At 42.5% G+C, this 21,423-nt stretch overlaps 1 long non-coding RNA gene and 35 other non-coding genes across 36 annotated transcripts in view; 24 read left to right on the top strand and 12 right to left on the bottom strand.

Annotated features, from left to right (window-relative positions):
• The window catches only part of LOC133538432 (uncharacterized), a 139,395-nt gene that overhangs the window by 23,664 nt on the left and 94,308 nt on the right, over positions 1-21,423 (top strand). The window lies entirely within an intron of this gene.
• trnaf-aaa (transfer RNA phenylalanine (anticodon AAA)) lies at positions 200-272 on the bottom strand. Its single transcript has one exon. It is a non-coding gene; the product is annotated as a tRNA-Phe (tRNA).
• On the top strand, positions 782-855 carry trnan-guu (transfer RNA asparagine (anticodon GUU)). Its single transcript has one exon. It is a non-coding gene; the product is annotated as a tRNA-Asn (tRNA).
• trnav-uac (transfer RNA valine (anticodon UAC)) lies at positions 1,478-1,550 on the bottom strand. The gene has a single exon. It is a non-coding gene; the product is annotated as a tRNA-Val (tRNA).
• trnag-ccc (transfer RNA glycine (anticodon CCC)) lies at positions 1,768-1,838 on the top strand. The gene has a single exon. It is a non-coding gene; the product is annotated as a tRNA-Gly (tRNA).
• On the bottom strand, positions 3,154-3,226 carry trnav-aac (transfer RNA valine (anticodon AAC)). The gene has a single exon. It is a non-coding gene; the product is annotated as a tRNA-Val (tRNA).
• trnag-ccc (transfer RNA glycine (anticodon CCC)) lies at positions 3,442-3,512 on the top strand. The gene has a single exon. It is a non-coding gene; the product is annotated as a tRNA-Gly (tRNA).
• Positions 4,345-4,416, top strand: trnam-cau (transfer RNA methionine (anticodon CAU)). The gene has a single exon. It is a non-coding gene; the product is annotated as a tRNA-Met (tRNA).
• Positions 4,855-4,927, bottom strand: trnav-aac (transfer RNA valine (anticodon AAC)). Its single transcript has one exon. It is a non-coding gene; the product is annotated as a tRNA-Val (tRNA).
• Positions 5,145-5,215, top strand: trnav-gac (transfer RNA valine (anticodon GAC)). The gene has a single exon. It is a non-coding gene; the product is annotated as a tRNA-Val (tRNA).
• On the top strand, positions 5,437-5,510 carry trnan-guu (transfer RNA asparagine (anticodon GUU)). The gene has a single exon. It is a non-coding gene; the product is annotated as a tRNA-Asn (tRNA).
• trnav-aac (transfer RNA valine (anticodon AAC)) lies at positions 6,522-6,594 on the bottom strand. The gene has a single exon. It is a non-coding gene; the product is annotated as a tRNA-Val (tRNA).
• trnag-ccc (transfer RNA glycine (anticodon CCC)) lies at positions 6,810-6,880 on the top strand. The gene has a single exon. It is a non-coding gene; the product is annotated as a tRNA-Gly (tRNA).
• trnam-cau (transfer RNA methionine (anticodon CAU)) lies at positions 7,713-7,784 on the top strand. The gene has a single exon. It is a non-coding gene; the product is annotated as a tRNA-Met (tRNA).
• trnav-aac (transfer RNA valine (anticodon AAC)) lies at positions 8,223-8,295 on the bottom strand. The gene has a single exon. It is a non-coding gene; the product is annotated as a tRNA-Val (tRNA).
• Positions 8,513-8,583, top strand: trnav-gac (transfer RNA valine (anticodon GAC)). Its single transcript has one exon. It is a non-coding gene; the product is annotated as a tRNA-Val (tRNA).
• On the top strand, positions 8,805-8,878 carry trnan-guu (transfer RNA asparagine (anticodon GUU)). Its single transcript has one exon. It is a non-coding gene; the product is annotated as a tRNA-Asn (tRNA).
• Positions 9,914-9,986, bottom strand: trnav-aac (transfer RNA valine (anticodon AAC)). Its single transcript has one exon. It is a non-coding gene; the product is annotated as a tRNA-Val (tRNA).
• On the top strand, positions 10,200-10,274 carry trnag-ccc (transfer RNA glycine (anticodon CCC)). The gene has a single exon. It is a non-coding gene; the product is annotated as a tRNA-Gly (tRNA).
• trnan-guu (transfer RNA asparagine (anticodon GUU)) lies at positions 10,496-10,569 on the top strand. The gene has a single exon. It is a non-coding gene; the product is annotated as a tRNA-Asn (tRNA).
• trnam-cau (transfer RNA methionine (anticodon CAU)) lies at positions 11,104-11,175 on the top strand. The gene has a single exon. It is a non-coding gene; the product is annotated as a tRNA-Met (tRNA).
• trnav-aac (transfer RNA valine (anticodon AAC)) lies at positions 11,614-11,686 on the bottom strand. Its single transcript has one exon. It is a non-coding gene; the product is annotated as a tRNA-Val (tRNA).
• Positions 11,904-11,974, top strand: trnag-gcc (transfer RNA glycine (anticodon GCC)). Its single transcript has one exon. It is a non-coding gene; the product is annotated as a tRNA-Gly (tRNA).
• trnan-guu (transfer RNA asparagine (anticodon GUU)) lies at positions 12,196-12,269 on the top strand. Its single transcript has one exon. It is a non-coding gene; the product is annotated as a tRNA-Asn (tRNA).
• trnav-cac (transfer RNA valine (anticodon CAC)) lies at positions 13,311-13,383 on the bottom strand. The gene has a single exon. It is a non-coding gene; the product is annotated as a tRNA-Val (tRNA).
• trnag-gcc (transfer RNA glycine (anticodon GCC)) lies at positions 13,601-13,671 on the top strand. Its single transcript has one exon. It is a non-coding gene; the product is annotated as a tRNA-Gly (tRNA).
• On the bottom strand, positions 15,011-15,083 carry trnav-cac (transfer RNA valine (anticodon CAC)). Its single transcript has one exon. It is a non-coding gene; the product is annotated as a tRNA-Val (tRNA).
• trnag-gcc (transfer RNA glycine (anticodon GCC)) lies at positions 15,301-15,371 on the top strand. The gene has a single exon. It is a non-coding gene; the product is annotated as a tRNA-Gly (tRNA).
• On the top strand, positions 16,199-16,270 carry trnam-cau (transfer RNA methionine (anticodon CAU)). The gene has a single exon. It is a non-coding gene; the product is annotated as a tRNA-Met (tRNA).
• Positions 16,704-16,776, bottom strand: trnav-aac (transfer RNA valine (anticodon AAC)). The gene has a single exon. It is a non-coding gene; the product is annotated as a tRNA-Val (tRNA).
• On the top strand, positions 16,993-17,063 carry trnag-ccc (transfer RNA glycine (anticodon CCC)). Its single transcript has one exon. It is a non-coding gene; the product is annotated as a tRNA-Gly (tRNA).
• On the bottom strand, positions 18,401-18,473 carry trnav-cac (transfer RNA valine (anticodon CAC)). The gene has a single exon. It is a non-coding gene; the product is annotated as a tRNA-Val (tRNA).
• Positions 18,690-18,760, top strand: trnag-gcc (transfer RNA glycine (anticodon GCC)). The gene has a single exon. It is a non-coding gene; the product is annotated as a tRNA-Gly (tRNA).
• trnan-guu (transfer RNA asparagine (anticodon GUU)) lies at positions 18,982-19,055 on the top strand. The gene has a single exon. It is a non-coding gene; the product is annotated as a tRNA-Asn (tRNA).
• On the top strand, positions 20,389-20,459 carry trnag-gcc (transfer RNA glycine (anticodon GCC)). Its single transcript has one exon. It is a non-coding gene; the product is annotated as a tRNA-Gly (tRNA).
• On the top strand, positions 20,681-20,754 carry trnan-guu (transfer RNA asparagine (anticodon GUU)). The gene has a single exon. It is a non-coding gene; the product is annotated as a tRNA-Asn (tRNA).

Below are 21,423 nucleotides of genomic sequence, written 5' to 3' on the forward strand. Positions count from 1 at the left end.
CATGGAACCCAGCATTCATGATGTTGAAGCCTGAGGTCTGCCTATATGAGAACCCTCTAAATTTGGTGTTGTGTGTGCTCAGCTAAACATGAGCTGATCAGGTATGTTGCAAACTACTTCATGATAAAAACACAGGACCTTGCTATTATTTATTTCCCGGTTTATGTATAAAGGTAAGAAGTAAAGTCAAAAAAAGGCTCGTTTCCACCCTGTTTCGAACAGGGGACCTTTTGCGTTTTAGACTAATGTGATAACCACTACACCATGGAAACTGCTGCAAGAATACACCTTTGTCAAGATTCACAAGTTGATATTCGGCCGATGGAAAACATGTGGCTCGCAAGTCTCATTGCTGTTATTAACTGCATTGCATTTCTTGCCTTTTGTGGGTGTTGTTATATCCCTTGTGCACGTAGAATGTGTTCCACTTCGTAGCATTTCAAACGCTCTTCCTCTTAACCGAGTTCATGAACAAATGTTGTTACGCAGGCATTGGTGGTCCAGTGCAAGAATTCTCGCTTGCCATGCGGGAGACCCGGGTCCGATTCCCGGCCAATGCATCTGTTGCTTTATTTAGATTTTAAATAATATTCATAAGGGCCAAAAGCAATGTTTGTGACAACCGCAAGACACAGGCATTCCACTCAGAAGGCATATTGGACTCACCTAAGACTGAAGCAGAGTACTCCAAGTTACTATCATACAGAGACAATGACATTGGGCCATCGTAACAAGAGATTTTCTAATAATTGGGGGAGTAATGAATCAAGTTTAGAAGTCAGTCTCTGTGGCGCAGTTGGTCAGCGCGCTTAGCTGTTAACTGAGAGGATGGGGGTTCAAGCCCACCCAGGGACGAAACTTTGCCACGTGCACAGTTTGAGGGTTTTCTTGTACAACCCGTGTGCTTCTCTAAATTGGCACAATTGTTTTGAGATAAAACGTGTGCCACGTTTGCAACCGTGCTTGTTTAAAATAGTGATAATCAATGCTCTCCCCTCAAATTGGCTATACGTTGAGTATAGGGTTATAGGCATCAAGTTGAAATCCATGATGTTCCAGGCGCTGTAGCTGTCAGTCAAGATGGCTGTTTGTTAAACGGGAGATGTTTGGCTGAAATCCTGTCAGTGTCTTGGTGTTTTTTATGTATCACTTTCTCAGTTTGTTCTCAAACCACATGAATGTGGGCCTAACTTCTATTCGTTTTGAATGAAATCCCAATGGATCCACAGAGTTTGATGTTGACTACAATTTCTTAATAAGAAATGCCATTTTAAATGTGGACAAAACCAGCACTCAGAAATAAACACGACTTCAGTTGGGTTCCAAATCACTTTGCTACTAGTAGTTTGTCTGGATACTAACCAGAAAAAGCCCTTTTAGGCTTAAGACAGCAGAGTGGCGCAGCGGGAGCGTGCTGGGCCCATAACCCAGAGGTCGATGGCTCGACAAAGGTAAGAAGTAAAGTCAAAAAAAGGCTTGTTTCCACCCTGTTTCGAACAGGGGACCTTTCGTGTGTAAGGCGAATGTGATAACCACTACACCATGGAAAATGTTGCAAGACCTCACTTTTGTCAAGACTTACAAGTTGATATTCGGCCGATGGAAAACATGTGGCTCGCAAGTCTCATTGCTGTTAGTAGCTGCATTGCATTTCTTGCCTTTTGTGGATGTTGTTATATCCTTTGTGCACGTAGAATGTGTTCCACTTAGTAGCATTTCAAACGCTCTTCCTCTTAACCGAGTTCATGAACCAACATTGTTATGCAGGCATTGGTGGTTCAGTGGTAGAATTCTCGCTTCCCATGCGGGAGACCCTGGTCCGATTCCCGGCCAATGCATCTGTTGCTTTTTTTAGATTTTAAATAATATTCATAAGGGACAAAAGCGATTTTTGTGAAAACGGCAAAACACAGGCATTCCACTCAGAAGGCATATTGGACTCACCAAAGACTGAAGTGGAGTACTCCAAGTTACTCCCATCCAAAGACAATGACATTGGGCCATCGTAACAAGAGATTCTCTAATAATTGGGGGAGTAATGAATCAAATTTAAAAGTCAGTCTCTGCGTCGCAATTGGTCAGCGCGCTCGGCTGTTAACTGAGAGGATAGTTGTTCAAGCCCACCCAGGAACGATGCTTTACCACGTGCACAATTTGAGGGTTTTCTTGTACAGCCCGTGTCCTTCTCTAAATTGGCACAATAGTTTCGAGATAAAACGTGTGCCACGTTTGCAACCGTGCTTGTTTAAAATAGTGATAATCAATGCTCTCCCCTCAAATTGGCTATCCTTTGAGTATAGGGTTATAGGCATCAAGTTGAAATCCATGATGTTCCATGCGCTGTAGCTGTCAGACAAGATGCCTGTTCGTTAAACGGGAGATGTTTGGCTGAAATCCTGTCAGTGTCTTGGTGTTTTTTCTGTATCACTTTCTCAGTTTTTTCCTAAACTACGTGAATGTGGGCCTAACTTTTATTCGTTTTGAATTAAATCCCAATGGATCCACAGAGTTTGATGTTTATTACAATTTCTTAATAAGAAATGCCATTTTAAATGTGGACAAAACCAGCACTCAGAAATAAATACGACTTCAGTTGGGTTCCAAATCTGGATACTAACCAGAGTAATCCCTATTAGGTTTAAGACAGCAGAGTGGCGCAGCGGGAGCGTCCTGGGCCCATAACCCAGAGGTCGATAAATCGAAACCATCCTCTGCTAAGGTTTAGGTTTCAGGTGAATCTTTGACTGATTCGTGTATTGAAACAAAGGCCAACACCCATTCAGCCCACAGCTGTCTTCTCTAACTCTTTGGGAATTACATTTATGATTCCTGCTAAGGTGAGAGTTTAAACATCTTATAAGTCAATCTCAACAGTACAGTTACAATCCATCCAACGCCCGGAGAATACAGTGACTTGAATGAATGACAGATTTCACTGGTTTGTGCATGACATTCTCATGGAACCCAGCATTCATGATGTTGAAGCCTGAGGTCTGCCTATATGAGAACCCTCTAAATTTGGTGTTGTGTGGTCAGCTGAACATGAGCTGATCAAGTATGTTGCAAACTACTTCATGATAAAAACACAGGACCTTGGTATTATTTATTTCCCGGTTTATGTATAAAGGTAAGAAGTAAAGTCAAAAAAAGGCTTGTTTCCACCCTGTTTCGAACAGGGGACCTCTCTCGTGTTAGGCGAATGTGATAACCACTATACTATGGAAACTGCTGCCAGAACTCACTTTCGTCAAGACTTACAAGTTGATATTCGGCCGATGGAAAACGTGGCTCGCAAGTCTCATTGCTGTTAGTAGCTGCATTGCATTTCTTGCCTTTTGTGGATGTTGTTATATCCCTTGTGCACGTAGAATGTGTTCCACGTCGTAGCATTTCAAACGCTCTTCTTCCTAACCGAGTTCATGAACCAACATTGTTATGCAGGCATTGGTGGTTCAGTGGTAGAATTCTCGCTTCCCATGCGGGAGACCCGGGTCAGATTCCCGGCCAATGCATCTGTTGCTTTTTTTAGATTTTAAATAATATTCATAAGGGAGAAAAGCGATTTTTGTGACAACCGCAAGACACAGGCATTGCACTCAGAAGGCATATTGGACTCACCAAAGACTGAAGCGGAGTACTCCAAGTTACTCCCATCCAAAGACAATGACATTGGGCCATCGTAACAAGAGATTTTCTAATAATTTGGGGAGTAATGAATCAGATTTAAAAATCAGTCTCTGCGGCGCAATTGGTCAGCGCGCTCGGCTGTTAACTGAGAGGATAGTTGCTCAAGCCCACCCAGGGACGATGCTTTGCCACAAGCACATTTTGAGGGTTTTCTTGTACAGCCCGTGTCCTTCTCTAAATTGGCACAATTGTTTTGAGATAAAACGTGTGCTACGTTTGCAACCATGCTTGTTTAAAATAGTGATAATCAATGCTCTCCCCTCAAATAGGCTATCCATTGAGTAGTATAGGGTTATAGGCATCAAGTTGAAATCCATGATGTTCCAGGCGCTGTAGCTGTCAGTCAAGATGCCTGTTTGTTAAACGGGAGATGTTTGGCTGAAATCCTGTCAGTGTCTTGGTGTTTTTTCTGTATCACTTTCTCAGTTTTTTCCTAAACCACGTGAATGTGGGCCTAACTTCTATTCGTTTTGAATGAAATCCCAATGGATCCACAGAGTTTGATGTTTACTACAATTTCTTAATAAGAAATGCCATTTTAAATGTGGACAAAACCAGCACTCAGAAATAAACACGACTTCAGTTGGGTTCCAAATCACTTTGTTACTAGTAGTTTGTCTGGATACTAACCAGGGTAAGCCCTGTTAGGTTTAAGACAGCAGAGTGGCGCAGCGGGAGCGTGCTGGGCCCATAACCCAGAGGTCGATGGATCGAAACCATCCTCTGCTAAGGTTTAGGTTTCAGGTGAATCTTTGACTGATTCTTGTATTGAAACAAAGGCCAACACCCATTCAGCCCACAGCTGTCTTCTCTAACTCTTTGGGAATTGCATTTATGATTCCTGCTAAGGTGAGAGTTTAAACATCTTATAAGTCAATCTCAACAGTACAGTTACAATCCATCCAACGCCCGGAGAATACAGTGACTTGAATGAATGACAGATTTCACTGGTTTGTGCATGACATTCTCATGGAACCCAGCATTCATGATGTTGAAGCCTGAGGTCTGCCTATATGAGAACCCTCTAAATTTGGTGTTGTGTGTGCTCAGCTGAACATGAGCTGATCAGGTATGTTGCAAACTACTTCATGATAAAAACACAGGACCTTGCTATTATTTATTTCCCGGTTTATGTATAAAGGTAAGAAGTAAAGTCAAAAAAAGGCTTGTTTCCACCCTGTTTCGAACAGGGGACCTTTCGCGTGTTAGGCGAATGTGATAACCACTACACCATGGAAACTGCTGCAAGGACTCACTTTTGTCAAGACTTACAAGTTGATACTCGGCCGATGGAAAACATGTGGCTCGCAAGTCTCATTGCTGTTAGTAGCTGCATTGCATTTCTTGCCTTTTGTGGATGTCGTTATATCCCTTGTGCACGTAGAATGTGTTCCACTTCGTAGCATTTCAAACGCTCTTCCTCTTAACCGAGTTCATGAACAAATGTTGTTATGCAGGCATTGGTGGTTCAGTGGAAGAATTCTCGCTTGACATGCGGGAGACCAGGGTCCGATTCCCGGCCAATGCATCTGCTGCTTTTTTTAGATTTTAAATAATATTCATAAGGGACAAAAGCAATGTTTGTGACAACCGCAAGACACAGGCATTCCACTCAGAAGGCATATTGGACTCACCAAAGACTGAAGTGGAGTACTCCAAGTTACTCCCATCCAAAGACAATGACATTGGGCCATCGTAACAAGAGATTTTCTAATAATTTGGGGAGTAATGAATCAAGTTTAGAAGTCAGTCTCTGTGGCGCAATTGGTCAGCGCGCTCGGCTGTTAACTGAAAGGATGGTGGTTCAAGCCCACCCAGGGACGGCACTTTGTCACGAGCACAGTTTGAGGGTTTTCTTGTACAACCCGTGTGCTTCTCTAAATTGGCACAATTGCTTTGAGATAAAACGTTTGCAACCGTGCTTGTTTAAAATACTGATAATCAATGCTCTCCCCTCAAATTGGCTATCCGTTGAGTATAGGGTTATAGGCATCAAGTTGAAATCCATGATGTTCCAGGCGCTGTAGCTGTCAGTCAAGATGCCTGTTTGTTAAACGGGAGATGTTTGGCTGAAATCCTGTCAGTGTCTTGGTGTTTTTTCTGTATCACTTTCTCAGTTTTTTCCTAAACTACGTGAATGTGGGCCTAACTTTTATTCGTTTTGAATTAAATCCCAATGGATCCACAGAGTTTGATGTTTATTACAATTTCTTAATAAGAAATGCCATTTTAAATGTGGACAAAACCAGCACTCAGAAATAAATACGACTTCAGTTGGGTTCCAAATCTGGATACTAACCAGAGTAATCCCTATTAGGTTTAAGACAGCAGAGTGGCGCAGCGGGAGCGTCCTGGGCCCATAACCCAGAGGTCGATAAATCGAAACCATCCTCTGCTAAGGTTTAGGTTTCAGGTGAATCTTTGACTGATTCGTGTATTGAAACAAAGGCCAACACCCATTCAGCCCACAGCTGTCTTCTCTAACTCTTTGGGAATTACATTTATGATTCCTGCTAAGGTGAGAGTTTAAACATCTTATAAGTCAATCTCAACAGTACAGTTACAATCCATCCAACGCCCGGAGAATACAGTGACTTGAATGAATGACAGATTTCACTGGTTTGTGCATGACATTCTCATGGAACCCAGCATTCATGATGTTGAAGCCTGAGGTCTGCCTATATGAGAACCCTCTAAATTTGGTGTTGTGTGGTCAGCTGAACATGAGCTGATCAAGTATGTTGCAAACTACTTCATGATAAAAACACAGGACCTTGGTATTATTTATTTCCCGGTTTATGTATAAAGGTAAGAAGTAAAGTCAAAAAAAGGCTTGTTTCCACCCTGTTTCGAACAGGGGACCTCTCTCGTGTTAGGCGAATGTGATAACCACTATACTATGGAAACTGCTGCCAGAACTCACTTTCGTCAAGACTTACAAGTTGATATTCGGCCGATGGAAAACGTGGCTCGCAAGTCTCATTGCTGTTAGTAGCTGCATTGCATTTCTTGCCTTTTGTGGATGTTGTTATATCCCTTGTGCACGTAGAATGTGTTCCACGTCGTAGCATTTCAAACGCTCTTCTTCCTAACCGAGTTCATGAACCAACATTGTTATGCAGGCATTGGTGGTTCAGTGGTAGAATTCTCGCTTCCCATGCGGGAGACCCGGGTCAGATTCCCGGCCAATGCATCTGTTGCTTTTTTTAGATTTTAAATAATATTCATAAGGGAGAAAAGCGATTTTTGTGACAACCGCAAGACACAGGCATTGCACTCAGAAGGCATATTGGACTCACCAAAGACTGAAGCGGAGTACTCCAAGTTACTCCCATCCAAAGACAATGACATTGGGCCATCGTAACAAGAGATTTTCTAATAATTTGGGGAGTAATGAATCAGATTTAAAAATCAGTCTCTGCGGCGCAATTGGTCAGCGCGCTCGGCTGTTAACTGAGAGGATAGTTGCTCAAGCCCACCCAGGGACGATGCTTTGCCACAAGCACATTTTGAGGGTTTTCTTGTACAGCCCGTGTCCTTCTCTAAATTGGCACAATTGTTTTGAGATAAAACGTGTGCTACGTTTGCAACCATGCTTGTTTAAAATAGTGATAATCAATGCTCTCCCCTCAAATTGGCTATCCATTGAGTAGTATAGGGTTATAGGCATCAAGTTGAAATCCATGATGTTCCAGGCGCTGTAGCTGTCAGTCAAGATGCCTGTTTGTTAAACGGGAGATGTTTGGCTGAAATCCTGTCAGTGTCTTGGTGTTTTTTCTGTATCACTTTCTCAGTTTTTTCCTAAACCACGTGAATGTGGGCCTAACTTCTATTCGTTTTGAATGAAATCCCAATGGATCCACAGAGTTTGATGTTTACTACAATTTCTTAATAAGAAATGCCATTTTAAATGTGGACAAAACCAGCACTCAGAAATAAACACGACTTCAGTTGGGTTCCAAATCACTTTGTTACTAGTAGTTTGTCTGGATACTAACCAGGGTAAGCCCTGTTAGGTTTAAGACAGCAGAGTGGCGCAGCGGGAGCGTGCTGGGCCCATAACCCAGAGGTCGATGGATCGAAACCATCCTCTGCTAAGGTTTAGGTTTCAGGTGAATCTTTGACTGATTCTTGTATTGAAACAAAGGCCAACACCCATTCAGCCCACAGCTGTCTTCTCTAACTCTTTGGGAATTGCATTTATGATTCCTGCTAAGGTGAGAGTTTAAACATCTTATAAGTCAATCTCAACAGTACAGTTACAATCCATCCAACGCCCGGAGAATACAGTGACTTGAATGAATGACAGATTTCACTGGTTTGTGCATGACATTCTCATGGAACCCAGCATTCATGATGTTGAAGCCTGAGGTCTGCCTATATGAGAACCCTCTAAATTTGGTGTTGTGTGTGCTCAGCTGAACATGAGCTGATCAGGTATGTTGCAAACTACTTCATGATAAAAACACAGGACCTTGCTATTATTTATTTCCCGGTTTATGTATAAAGGTAAGAAGTAAAGTCAAAAAAAGGCTTGTTTCCACCCTGTTTCGAACAGGGGACCTTTCGCGTGTTAGGCGAATGTGATAACCACTACACCATGGAAACTGCTGCAAGGACTCACTTTTGTCAAGACTTACAAGTTGATACTCGGCCGATGGAAAACATGTGGCTCGCAAGTCTCATTGCTGTTAGTAGCTGCATTGCATTTCTTGCCTTTTGTGGATGTCGTTATATCCCTTGTGCACGTAGAATGTGTTCCACTTCGTAGCATTTCAAACGCTCTTCCTCTTAACCGAGTTCATGAACAAATGTTGTTATGCAGGCATTGGTGGTTCAGTGGAAGAATTCTCGCTTGACATGCGGGAGACCAGGGTCCGATTCCCGGCCAATGCATCTGCTGCTTTTTTTAGATTTTAAATAATATTCATAAGGGACAAAAGCAATGTTTGTGACAACCGCAAGACACAGGCATTCCACTCAGAAGGCATATTGGACTCACCAAAGACTGAAGTGGAGTACTCCAAGTTACTCCCATCCAAAGACAATGACATTGGGCCATCGTAACAAGAGATTTTCTAATAATTTGGGGAGTAATGAATCAAGTTTAGAAGTCAGTCTCTGTGGCGCAATTGGTCAGCGCGCTCGGCTGTTAACTGAAAGGATGGTGGTTCAAGCCCACCCAGGGACGGCACTTTGTCACGAGCACAGTTTGAGGGTTTTCTTGTACAACCCGTGTGCTTCTCTAAATTGGCACAATTGCTTTGAGATAAAACGTTTGCAACCGTGCTTGTTTAAAATACTGATAATCAATGCTCTCCCCTCAAATTGGCTATCCGTTGAGTATAGGGTTATAGGCATCAAGTTGAAATCCATGATGTTCCAGGCGCTGTAGCTGTCAGTCAAGATGCCTGTTTGTTAAACGGGAGATGTTTGGCTGAAATCCTGTCAGTGTCTTGGTGTTTTTTCTGTATCACTTTCTCAGTTTTTTTTCAAACCACGTGAATGTGGGCCTAACTTCTATTCGTTTTGAATGAAATCCCAATGGATCCACAGAGTTTGATGTTGACTACAATTTCTTAATAAGAAATGCCATTTTAAATGTGGACAAAACCAGCACTCAGAAATAAACACGACTTCAGTTGGGTTCCAAATCACTTTGTTACTAGTAGTTTGTCTGGATACTAACCAGAGTAAGCCCTTTTAGGCTTAAGACAGCAGAGTGGCTCAGCGGGAGCGTGCTGGGCCCATAACCCAGAGGTCGATGGATCGAAACCATCCTCTGCTAAGGTTTAGGTTTCAGGTGAATCTTTGACTGATTCGTGTATTGAAACAAAGGCCAACACCCATTCAACCCACAGCTGTCTTCTCTAACTCTTTGGGAATTACATTTATGATTCCTGCTAAGGTGAGAGTTTAAACATCTTATAAGTCAATCTCAACAGTACAGTTACAATCCATCCAACGCCCGGAGAATACAGTGACTTGAATGAATGACAAATTTCACTGGTTTGTGCATGACATTCTCATGGAACCCAGCATTCATGATGTTGAAGCCTGAGGTCTGCTTATATGAGAACCCTCTAAATTTGGTGTTGTGTGTGCTCAGCTGAACATGAGCTGATCAGGTATGTTGCAAACTACTTCATGATAAAAACACAGGACCTTGCTATTATTTATTTCCCGGTTTATGTATATAGGTAAGAAGTAAAGTCAAAAAAAGACTTGTTTCCACCCTGTTTCGAACAGGGGACCTTTCGCGTGTTAGGCGAATGTGATAACCACTACACCATGGAAACTGCTGCAAGAACTCACCTTTGTCAAGACATACAAGTTGATATTCGTCCGATGGAAAACATGTGGCTCGCAAGTCTCATTGCTGTTAGTAGCTGCATTGCATTTCTTGCCTTTTGTGGATGTTGTTATATTCCTTGTGCACGTAGAATGTGTTCCACGTCGTAGCATTTCAAACGCTCTTCCTCTTAACCGAGTTCATGAACAAACGTTGTTATGCAGGCATTGGTGGTTCAGTGGTAGAATTCTCGCTTCCCATGCGGGAGTCCCGGGTCCGATTCCCGGCCACTGCATCTGTTGCTTTTTTTAGATTTTAAATAATATTCATAAGGGACAAAAGCGATTTTTGTGACAACCGCAAGACACAGGCATTCCACTCAGAAGGCATATTGGACTCACCAAAGACTGAAGTGGAGTACTCCAAGTTACTCCCATCCAAAGACAATGACATTGGGCCATCGTAACAAGAGATTTTCTAATAATTGGGGGAGTAATGAATCAAGTTTAGAAGTCAGTCTCTGTGGCGCAATTGGTCAGTGCGCTCGGCTGTTAACTGAGAGGATGGTGGTTCAAGCCCACCCAGGGACGACACTTTGTCACAAGCACAGTTTGAGGGTTTTCTTCTACAACCCGTGTGCTTCTCTAAATTGGCACAATTGCTTTGAGATAAAACGTGTGCCACGTTTGCAACCGTGCTTGTTTAAAATACTGATAATCAATGCTCTCCCCTCAAATTGGCTATCCGTTGAGTATAGGGTTATAGGCATCAAGTTGAAATCCATGATGTTCCAGGCGCTGTAGCTGTCAGTCAAGATGCCTGTTTGTTAAACGGGAGATGTTTGGCTGAAATCCTGTCAGTGTCTTGGTGTTTTTTCTGTATCACTTTCTCAGTTTGTTCTCAAACCACATGAATGTGGGCCTAACTTCTATTCGTTTTGAATGAAATCCCAATGGATCCACAGAGTTTGATGTTGACTACAATTTTTTAATAAGAAATGCCATTTTAAATGTGGACAAAACCAGCACTCAGAAATAAACACGACTTCAGTTGGGTTCCAAATCACTTTGTTACTAGTAGTTTGTCTGGATACTAACCAGAGTAAGCCCTTTTAGGCTTAAGACAGCAGAGTGGCGCAGCGGGAGCGTGCTGGGCCCATAACCCAGAGGTCGATGGATCGAAACCATCCTCTGCTAAGTTTTAGGTTTCAGGTGAATCATTGACTGATTCGTGTTTTGAAATAAAGGCGAACACCCATTCAGCCCACAGCTGTCTTCTCTAACTCTTTGGGAATTACATTTATGATTCCTGCTAAGGTGAGAGTTTAAACATCTTATAAGTCAATCTCAACAGTACAGTTACAATCCATCCAATGCCCGGAAAATACAGTGACTTGAATGAATGACAGATTTAATTGGTTTGTGCATGACATTTCCACGGAACCCAGCATTCATGATATTGAAGCCTGAGGTCTGCCTATATGAGAACCCTCTAAATTTGGTGTTGTGTGTGCTCAGCTGAACATGAGCTGATCAGGTATGTTGCAAACTACTTCATGATAAAAACACAGGACCTTGCTATTATTTATTTCCCGGTTTATGTATAAAGGTAAGAAGTAAAGTAAAAAAAAGGCTTGTTTCCACCCTGTTTCGAACAGGGGACCTTTCGCGTGTTAGGCGAATGTGATAACCACTACACCATGGAAACTGCTGCAAGAACTCACCTTTGTCAAGACTTACAAGTTGATATTCGGCCAATGGAAAACATGTGGCTCGCAAGTTTCATTGCTGTTATTAACTGCATTGCATTTCTTGCCTTTTGTGGATGTTGTTATATCCCTTGTGCACGTAGAATGTGTTCCACTTCGTAGCATTTCAAACGCTTTTCCTCTTAACCGAGTTCATGAACAAATGTTGTTATGCAGGCATTGGTGGTTCAGTGGAAGAATTCTCGCTTGCCATGCGGGAGACCCGGGTCCGATTCCCAGCCAATGCATCTGTTGCTTTATTTAGATTTTAAATAATATTCATAAGGGACAAAAGCAATGTTTGTGACAACCGCAAGACACTGGCATTCCACTCAGAAGGCATATTGGACTCACCGGAGACTGAAGTGGAGTACACCAAGTTACTCCCATCCAAAGACAATGACATTGGGCCATCGTAACAAGAGATTCTCTAATAATTGGGGGAGTAATGAATCAAGTTTAGAAGTCAGTCTCTGTGGCGCAATTGGTCAGCGCGCTCGGCTGTTAACTGAGAGGATGGTGGTTCAAGCCCACCCAGGGACGACACTTTGTCACGAGCACAGTTTGAGGGTTTTCTTGTACAACCCGTGTGCTTCTCTATATTGGCACAATTGTTTTGAGATAAAACGTGTGCCACGTTTGCAACCGTGCTTGTTTAAAATACTGATAATCAATGCTCTCCCCTCAAATTGGCTATACGTTGGGTATAGGGTTATAGGCATCAAGTTGAAATCCATGATGTTCCAGGCGCTGTAGCTGTCAGTCAAGATGTCTGTTTGTTAAACGGGAGATGTTTGGCTGAAATCCTGTCAGTGTCTTGGTGTTTTTTCTGTATCACTTTCTCAGTTTTTTCCTAAACCACGTGAATGTGGGCCTAACTTCTATTCGTTTTGAATGAAATCCCAATGGATCCACAGAGTTTGATGTTTACTACAATTTCTTAATAAGAAATGCCATTTTAAATGTGGACAAAACCAGCACTCAGAAATAAACATGACTTCGGTTGGGTTCCAAATCACTTTGTTACTAGTAGTTTGTCTGGATACTAACCAGAGTAAGCCCTATTCGGTTTAAGACAGCAGAGTGGCGCAGCGGGAGCGTGTTGGGCCCATAACCCAGAGGTCGATGGATCGAAACCTTCGTCTGCTAAGGTTTAGGTTTCAGGTGAATCGTTGACTGATTCTTGTATGGAAACAAAGGCCAACACCCGTTCAGCCCACAGCTGTCTTTAACTCTTTGGGAATTAGATTTATGATTCCTGCTAAGGTGAGAGTTTAAACATCTTATAAGTCAATCTCAATAGTACAGTTAAAATCCATCCAACGCCTGGAGAATACAGTGACTTGAATGAATGACAGATTTAACTGGTTTGTGCATGACATTCTCATGGAACCCAGCATTCATGATGTTGAAGCCTGAGGTCTGCCTATATGAGAACCCTCTAAATTTGGTGTTGTGTGTGCTCAGCTGAACATGAGCTGATCAGGTATGTTGCAAACTACTTCATGATAAAAACACAGGACCTTGCTATTATTTATTTCCCGGTTTATGTATAAAGGTAAGAAGTAAAGTCAAAAAAAGGGTTGTTTCCACCCTGTTTCGAACAGGGGACCTTTCGCGTGTGAGGCGAATGTAATACCCACTACACCATGGAAACTGCAGCAAGATACCACCTTTGTCAAGACTTACAAGTTGATATTCGGCCGATGGAAAACATGTGGCTCGCAAGTCTCATTGCTGTTATTAACTGCATTGCATTTCTTGCCTTTTGTGGATGTTGTTATATCCCTTGTGCACGTAGAATGTGTTCCACTTCGTAGCATTTCAAACGCTCTTCCTCTTAACCGAGTTCATGAACAAACGTTGTTATGCAGGCATTGGTGGTTCAGTGGAAGAATTCTCGCTTGCCATGCGGGAGACCCGGGTCCGATTCCCGGCCAATGCATCTGTTCCTTTTTTTAGATTTTAAATAATATTCATAAGGGACAAAAGCAATGTTTGGGACAACCGCAAGACACAGGCATTGCACTCAGAAGGCATATTGGACTCACCAAAGACTGAAGCAGAGTACTCCAAGTTACTCCCATCCAAAGACAATGACATTGGGCCATCGTAACAAGAGATTTTCTGATAATTGGGGGAGTAATGAATCAAATTTAAAAGTCAGTTTCTGCGGCGCAATTGGTCAGCGCGCTCGGCTGTTAACTGAGAGGATAGTTGTTCAAGCCCACCCAGGGACGACACTTTGTCACGAGCACAGTTTGAGGGTTTTCTTGTACAGCCCGTGTCCTTCTCTAAATTGGCACAATAGTTTCGAGATAAAACGTGTGCCACGTTTGCAACCGTGCTTTTTTAAAATAGTGATAATCAATGCTCTCCCCTCAAATTGGCTATCCGTTGAGTATAGGGTTATAGGCATCAAGTTGAAATCCATGATGTTCCAGGCGCTGTAGCTGTCAGTCAAGATGCCTGTTTGTTAAACGGGAGATGTTTGGCTGAAATCCTGTCAGTGTCTTGGTGTTTTTTCTGTATCACTTTCTCAGTTTGTTTTCAAACCACGTGAATGTGGGCCTAACTTCTATTCGTTTTGAATGAAATCCCAATGGATCCACAGAGTTTGATGTTGACTACAATTTCTTAATAAGAAATGCCATTTTAAATGTGGACAAAACCAGCACTCAGAAATAAACACGACTTCAGTTGGGTTCCAAATCACTTTGTTACTAGTAGTTTGTCTGGATACTAACCAAAGTAAGCCCATTTAGGCATAAGACAGCAGAGTGGCTCAGCGGGAGCGTGCTGGGCCCATAACACAGAGGTCGATGGATCGAAACCATCCTCTGCTAAGGTTTAGGTTTCAGGTGAATCTTTGACTGATTCTTGTATTGAAACAAAGGCCAACACCCATTCAACCCACAGCTGTCTTCTCTAACTCTTTGGGAATTACATTTATGATTCCTGCTAAGGTGAGAGTTTAAACATCTTATAAGTCAATCTCAACAGTACAGTTACAATCCATCCAACGCCCGGAGAATACAGTGACTTGAATGAATGACAAATTTCACTGGTTTGTGCATGACATTCTCATGGAACCCAGCATTCATGATGTTGAAGCCTGAGGTCTGCTTATATGAGAACCCTCTAAATTTGGTGTTGTGTGTGCTCAGCTGAACATGAGCTGATCAGGTATGTTGCAAACTACTTCATGATAAAAACACAGGACCTTGCTATTATTTATTTCCCGGTTTATGTATAAAGGTAAGAAGTAAAGTCAAAAAAAGGCTTGTTTTCACCCTGTTTCGAACAGGGGACCTTTCGTGTGTGAGGCGAATGTGATAACCACTACACCATGGAAACTGCTGCAAGAACACACCTTTGTCAAGACTCACAAGTTGATATTCGGCCGATGGAAAACATGTGGCTCGCAAGTCTCATTGCTGTTATTAACTGCATTGCATTTCTTGCCTTTTGTGGATGTTGTTATATCCCTTGTGCACGTAGAATGTGTTCCACTTCGTAGCATTTCAAACGCTCTTCCTCTTAACCGAGTTCATGAACAAATGTTTTTATGCAGGCATTGGTGGTTCGGTGGAAGAATTCTCGCTTGCCATGCGGGAGACCCGGGTCCGATTCCCGGCCAATGCATCTGTTGCCTTTTTTAGATTTTAAATAATATTCATAAGGGACAAAAGCAATGTTTGGGACAACCGCAAGACACAGGCATTGCACTCAGAAGGCATATTGGACTCACCAAAGACTGAAGCAGAGTACTCCAAGTTACTCCCATCCAAAGACAATGACATTGGGCCATCGTAACAAGAGATTTTCTGATAATTGGGGGAGTAATGAATCAAATTTAAAAGTCAGTCTGCGGCGCAATTGGTCAGCGTGCTCGGCTGTTAACTGAGAGGATAGTTGTTCAAGCCCACCCAGGGACGATGCTTTGCCACGAGCATATTTTGAGGGTTTTCTTGTACAGCCCGTGTCCTTCTCTAAATTGGCACAATAGTTTCGAGATAAAACGTGTGCCACGTTTGCAACCGTGCTTGTTTAAAATAGTGATAATCAATGCTCTCCCCTCAAATTGGCTATCCGTTGAGTATAGGGTTATAGGCATCAAGTTGAAATCCATGATGTTCCAGGCGCTGTAGCTGTCAGTCAAGATGCCTGTTTGTTAAACGGGAGATGTTTGGCTGAAATCCTGTCAGTGTCTTGGTGTTTTTTCTGTATCACTTTCTCAGTTTGTTCTCAAACCACGTGAATGTGGGCCTAACTTCTATTCGTTTTGAATGAAATCCCAATGGATCCACAGAGTTTGATGTTGACTACAATTTCTTAATAAGAAATGCCATTTTAAATGTGGACAAAACCAGCACTCAGAAATAAACACGACTTCAGTTGGGTTCCAAATCACTTTGTTACTAGTAGTTTGTCTGGATACTAACCAGAGTAAGCCCTTTTAGGCTTAAGACAGCAGAGTGGCGCAGCGGGAGCGTGCTGGGCCCATAACCCAGAGGTCGATGGATCGAAACCATCCTCTGCTAAGGTTTAAATTTCAGGTGAATCATTGACTGATTATTGTATTGAAACAAAGGCCAACACCCATTCAGCCCACAGCTGTCTTCTCTAACTCTTTGGGAATTATATTTATGATTCCTGCTAAGGTGAGAGTTTAAACATCTTATAAGTCAATCTCAACAGTACAGTTACAATCCATCCAACGCGAATACAGTGACTTGAATGAATGACAGATTTAACTGGTTTGTGCATGACATTCTCATGGAACCCAGCATTCATGATGTTGAAGCCTGAGGTCTGCCTATATGAGAACCCTCTAAATTTGGTGTTGTGTGTGCTCAGCTGAACATGAGCTGATCAGGTATGTTGCAAACTACTTCATGATAAAAACACAGGACCTTGCTATTATTTATTTCCCGGTTTATGTATAAAGGTAAGAAGTAAAGTCAAAAAATGGCTTGTTTCCACCCTGTTTCGAACAGGGGACCTTTCGCGTGTTAGGCGAATGTGATAACCACTACACCATGGAAACTGCTGCAAGACTCACTTTTGTCAAGACTTACAAGTTGATATTCGGCCGATGGAAAAGATGTGGCTCGCAAGTCTCATTGCTGTTAGTAGCTGCATTGCATTTCTTGCCTTTTGTGGATGTTGTTATATCCCTTGTGCACGTAGAATGTGTTCCTCTTCGTAGCATTTCAAACGGTCTTCCTCTTAACCGAGTTCGTGAACCAACATTGTTATGCAGGCATTGGTGGTTCAGTGGTAGAATTCTCGCTTCCCATGCGTGCGACCCGGGTCCGATTCCCGGCCAATGCATCTGTTGCTTTTTTTAGATTTTAAATAATATTCATAAGGGACAAAAGCGATTTTTGTGACAACCGCAAGACACAGGCATTGCACTCAGAAGGCATATTGGACTCACCAAAGACTGAAGCAGAGTACTCCAAGTTACTCCCATCCAAAGACAATGACATTGGGCCATCGTAACAAGAGATTTTCTGATAATTGGGGGAGTAATGAATCAAATTTAAAAGTCAGTCTGCGGCGCAATTGGTCAGCGTGCTCGGCTGTTAACTGAGAGGATAGTTGTTCAAGCCCACCCAGGGACGATGCTTTGCCACGAGCACATTTTGAGGGTTTTCTTGTACAGCCCGTGTCCTTCTCTAAATTGGCACAATAGTTTCGAGATAAAACGTGTGCCACGTTTGCAACCGTGCTTGTTTAAAATAGTGATAATCAATGCTCTCCCCTCAAATTGGCTATCCGTTGAGTATAGGGTTATAGGCATCAAGTTGAAATCCATGATGTTCCAGGCGCTGTAGCTGTCAGTCAAGATGCCTGTTTGTTAAACGGGAGATGTTTGGCTGAAATCCTGTCAGTGTCTTGGTGTTTTTTCTGTATCACTTTCTCAGTTTGTTCTCAAACCACGTGAATGTGGGCCTAACTTCTATTCGTTTTGAATGAAATCCCAATGGATCCACAGAGTTTGATGTTGACTACAATTTCTTAATAAGAAATGCCATTTTAAATGTGGACAAAACCAGCATTCAGAAATAAACACGACTTCAGTTGGGTTCCAAATCAGTTTGTTACTAGTAGTTTGTCTGGATACTAACCAGAGTAAGCCCTTTTAGGCTTAAGACAGCAGAGTGGCTCAGCGGGAGCGTGCTGGGCCCATAACCCAGAGGTCGATGGATCGAAACCATCCTCTGCTAAGGTTTAGGTTTCAGGTGAATCTTTGACTGATTCGTGTATTGAAACAAAGGCCAACACCCATTCAGCCCACAGCTGTCTTCTCTAACTCTTTGGGAATTACATTTATGATTCCTGCTAAGGTGAGAGTTTAAACATCTTATAAGTCATTCTCAACAGTACAGTTACAATCCATCCAACGCCCGGAGAATACAGTGACTTGAATGAATGACAGATTTCACTGGTTTGTGCATGACATTCTTATGGAACCCAGCATTCATGATGTTGAAGCCTGAGGTCTGCCTATATGAGAACCCTCTAAATTTGGTGTTGTGTGTGCTCAGCTGAACATGAGCTGATCAGGTATGTTGCAAACTACTTCATGATAAAAACACAGGACCTTGCTATTATTTATTTCCCGGTTTATGTATAAAGGTAAGAAGTAAAGTCAAAAAAAGACTTGTTTCCACCCTGTTTCGAACAGGGGACCTTTCGCGTGTGAGGCGAATGTGATAACCACTACACCATGGAAACTGCTGCAAGAATACACCTTTGTCAAGACTCACAAGTTGATATTCGGCTGATGGAAAACATGTGGCTCGCAAGTCTCATTGCTGTTATTAACTGCATTGCATTTCTTGCCTTTTGTGGATGTTGTTATATCCCTTGTGCACGTAGAATGTGTTCCACTTCGTAGCATTTCAAACGCTCTTCCTCTTAACATGTTCATGAACAATCGCTGTTATGCAGGCATTGGTGGTTCAGTGGAAGAATTCTCGCTTGCCATGCGGGAGACCCGGGTCCGATTCCCGGCCAATGCATCTGTTGCTTTTTTTAGATTTTAAATAATATTCATAAGGGACAAAAACAATATTTGTGACAACCGCAAGACACAGGCATTCCACTCAGAAGGCATATTGGACTCACCGAAGACTGAAGTGGAGTACTCCAAGTTACTCCCATCCAAAGACAATGACATTGGGCCATCGTAACAAGAGATTTTCTAATAATTGGGGGAGTAATGAATCAAGTTTAGAAGTCAGTATCTGTGGCGCAATTGGTCAGCGCGCTCGGCTGTTAACTGAGAGGATGGTGGTTCAAGCCCACCCAGGGACGACACTTTGTCACGAGCACAGTTTGAGGGTTTTCTTGTACAACCCGTGTGCTTCTCTAAATTGGCACAATTGCTTTGAGATAAAACGTGTGCCACGTTTGCAACCGTGCTTGTTTAAAATACTGATAATAAATGCTCTCTCCTCAAATTGGCTATCCGTTGAGTATAGGGTTATAGGCATCAAGTTGAAATCCATGATGTTCCAGGCGCTGTAGCTGTCAGTCAAGATGCCTGTTTGTTAAACGGGAGATGTTTGGCTGAAATCCTGTCAGTGTCTTGGTGTTTTTTCTGTATCACTTTCTCAGTTTTTTCCTAAACCACGTGAATGTGGGCCTAAATTCTATTCGTTTTGAATGAAATCCCAATGGATCCACAGAGTTTGATGTTGACTACAACTTCTTAATAAGAAATGCCATTTTAAATGTGGACAAAACCAGCACTCAGAAATAAACACGACTTCAGTTGGGTTCCAAATCCTTTTGTTACTAGTAGTTTGTCTGGATACTAACCAGAGTAAGCCCAATCAGGTTTAAGACAGCAGAGTGGCGCAGCGGCGGCGTGCTGGGCCCATAACCCAGAGGTTGATTGATCGAAACCATCCTCTGCTAAGGTTTAGGTTTCAGGTGAATCTTTGACTGATTCTTGTATTGAAACAAAGGCCAACACCCATTTAGCCCACAGCTGTCTTCTCTAACTCTTTGGGAATTACATTTATGATTCCTGCTAAGGTGAGAGTTTAAACATCTTATAAGTCAATCTCAACAGTACAGTTACAATCCATCCAACGCCCGGAGAATACAGTGACTTGAGTGAATGACATATTTCACTGGTTTGTGCATGACATTCTTATGGAACCCAGCATTCATGATGTTGAAGCCTGAGGTCTGCCTATATGAGAACCCTCTAAATTTGGTGTTGTGTATGCTCAGCTGAACATGAGCTGATCAGGTATGTTGCAAACTACTTCATGATAAATACACAGGACCTTGCTATTATTTATTTCCCGGTATATGTATAAAGGTAAGAAGTAAAGTCAAAAAAAGGCTTGTTTCGACGCTGTTTCGAACAGGGGACCTTTCGCGTGTTAGGCGAATGTGATAACCACTACACCATGGAAACTGCTGCAAGAATACACCTTTGTCAAGACTCACAAGTTGATATTCGGCCGATGGAAAACATGTGGCTCGCAAGTCTCATTGCTGTTAGTAGCTGCATTGCATTTCTTGCCTTTTGTGGATGTTGTTATATCCCTTGTGCACGTAGAATGTGTTCCACTTCGTAGCATTTCAAACGCTCTTCCTCTTAACATGTTCATGAACAAACGTTGTTATGCAGGCATTGGTGGTTCAGTGGAAGAATTCTTGCTTGCCATGCGGGAGACCCGGGTCCAATTCCCGGCCAATGCATCTGTTGCTTTATTTGGATTTTAAATAATATTCATAAGGGACAAAAGCAATGTTTGTGACAACCGCAAGACACAGGCATTCCACTCAGAAGGCATATTGGACTCACCAAAGACTGAAGTGGAGTACTCCAAGTTACTCCCATCCAAAGACAATGACATTGGGCCATCCTAACAAGAGATTTTCTAGTAATTGGGGGAGTAATGAATCAAGTTTAGAAGTCAGTCTCTGTGGAGCAATTGGTCAGCGCGCTCGGCTGTTAACTGAGAGGATGGTGGTTCAATCCCACCCAGGGACTACACTTTGCCACGAGCACAGTTTGAGGGTTTTCTTGTACAACCCGTGTGCTTCTCTAAATTGGCACAATTGTTTTGAGATAAAACGTGCGCCACGTTTGCAACCGTGCTTGTTTAAAATACTGATAATCAATGCTCTCCCCTCAAATTGGCTATACGTTGAGTATAGGGTTATAGGCATCAAGTTGAAATCCATGATGTTCCAGGCGCTGTAGCTGTCAGTCAAGATGCCTGTTTGTTAAACGGGAGATGTTTGGCTGAAATCCTGTCAGTGTCTTGGTGTTTTTTCTGTATCACTTTCTCAGTTTTTTCCTAAACCACGTGAATGTGGGCCTAAATTCTATTCGTTTTGAATGAAATCCCAATGGATCCACAGAGTTTGATATTGACTACAATTTCTTAATAAGAAATGCCATTTTAAATGTGGACAAAACCAGCACTCAGAAATAAACACGACTTCAGTTGGGTTCCAAATCACTTTGTTACTAGTAGTTTGTCTGGATACTAACCAGAGTAAGCCCTTATAGGCTTAAGACAGCAGAGTGGCGCAGCGGGAGCGTGATGGGCCCTTAACCTAGAGGTCGATGGATCGAAACCATCCTCTGCTAAGGTTTAGGTTTCAGGTGAATCTTTGACTGATTCGTGTATTGAAACAAAGGCCAACACCCATT

The sequence above is a fragment of the Nerophis ophidion genome, linkage group LG01 (genome assembly GCF_033978795.1).
Source record: "Nerophis ophidion isolate RoL-2023_Sa linkage group LG01, RoL_Noph_v1.0, whole genome shotgun sequence".
Taxonomy (NCBI): Eukaryota; Metazoa; Chordata; class Actinopteri; order Syngnathiformes; family Syngnathidae; genus Nerophis; species Nerophis ophidion.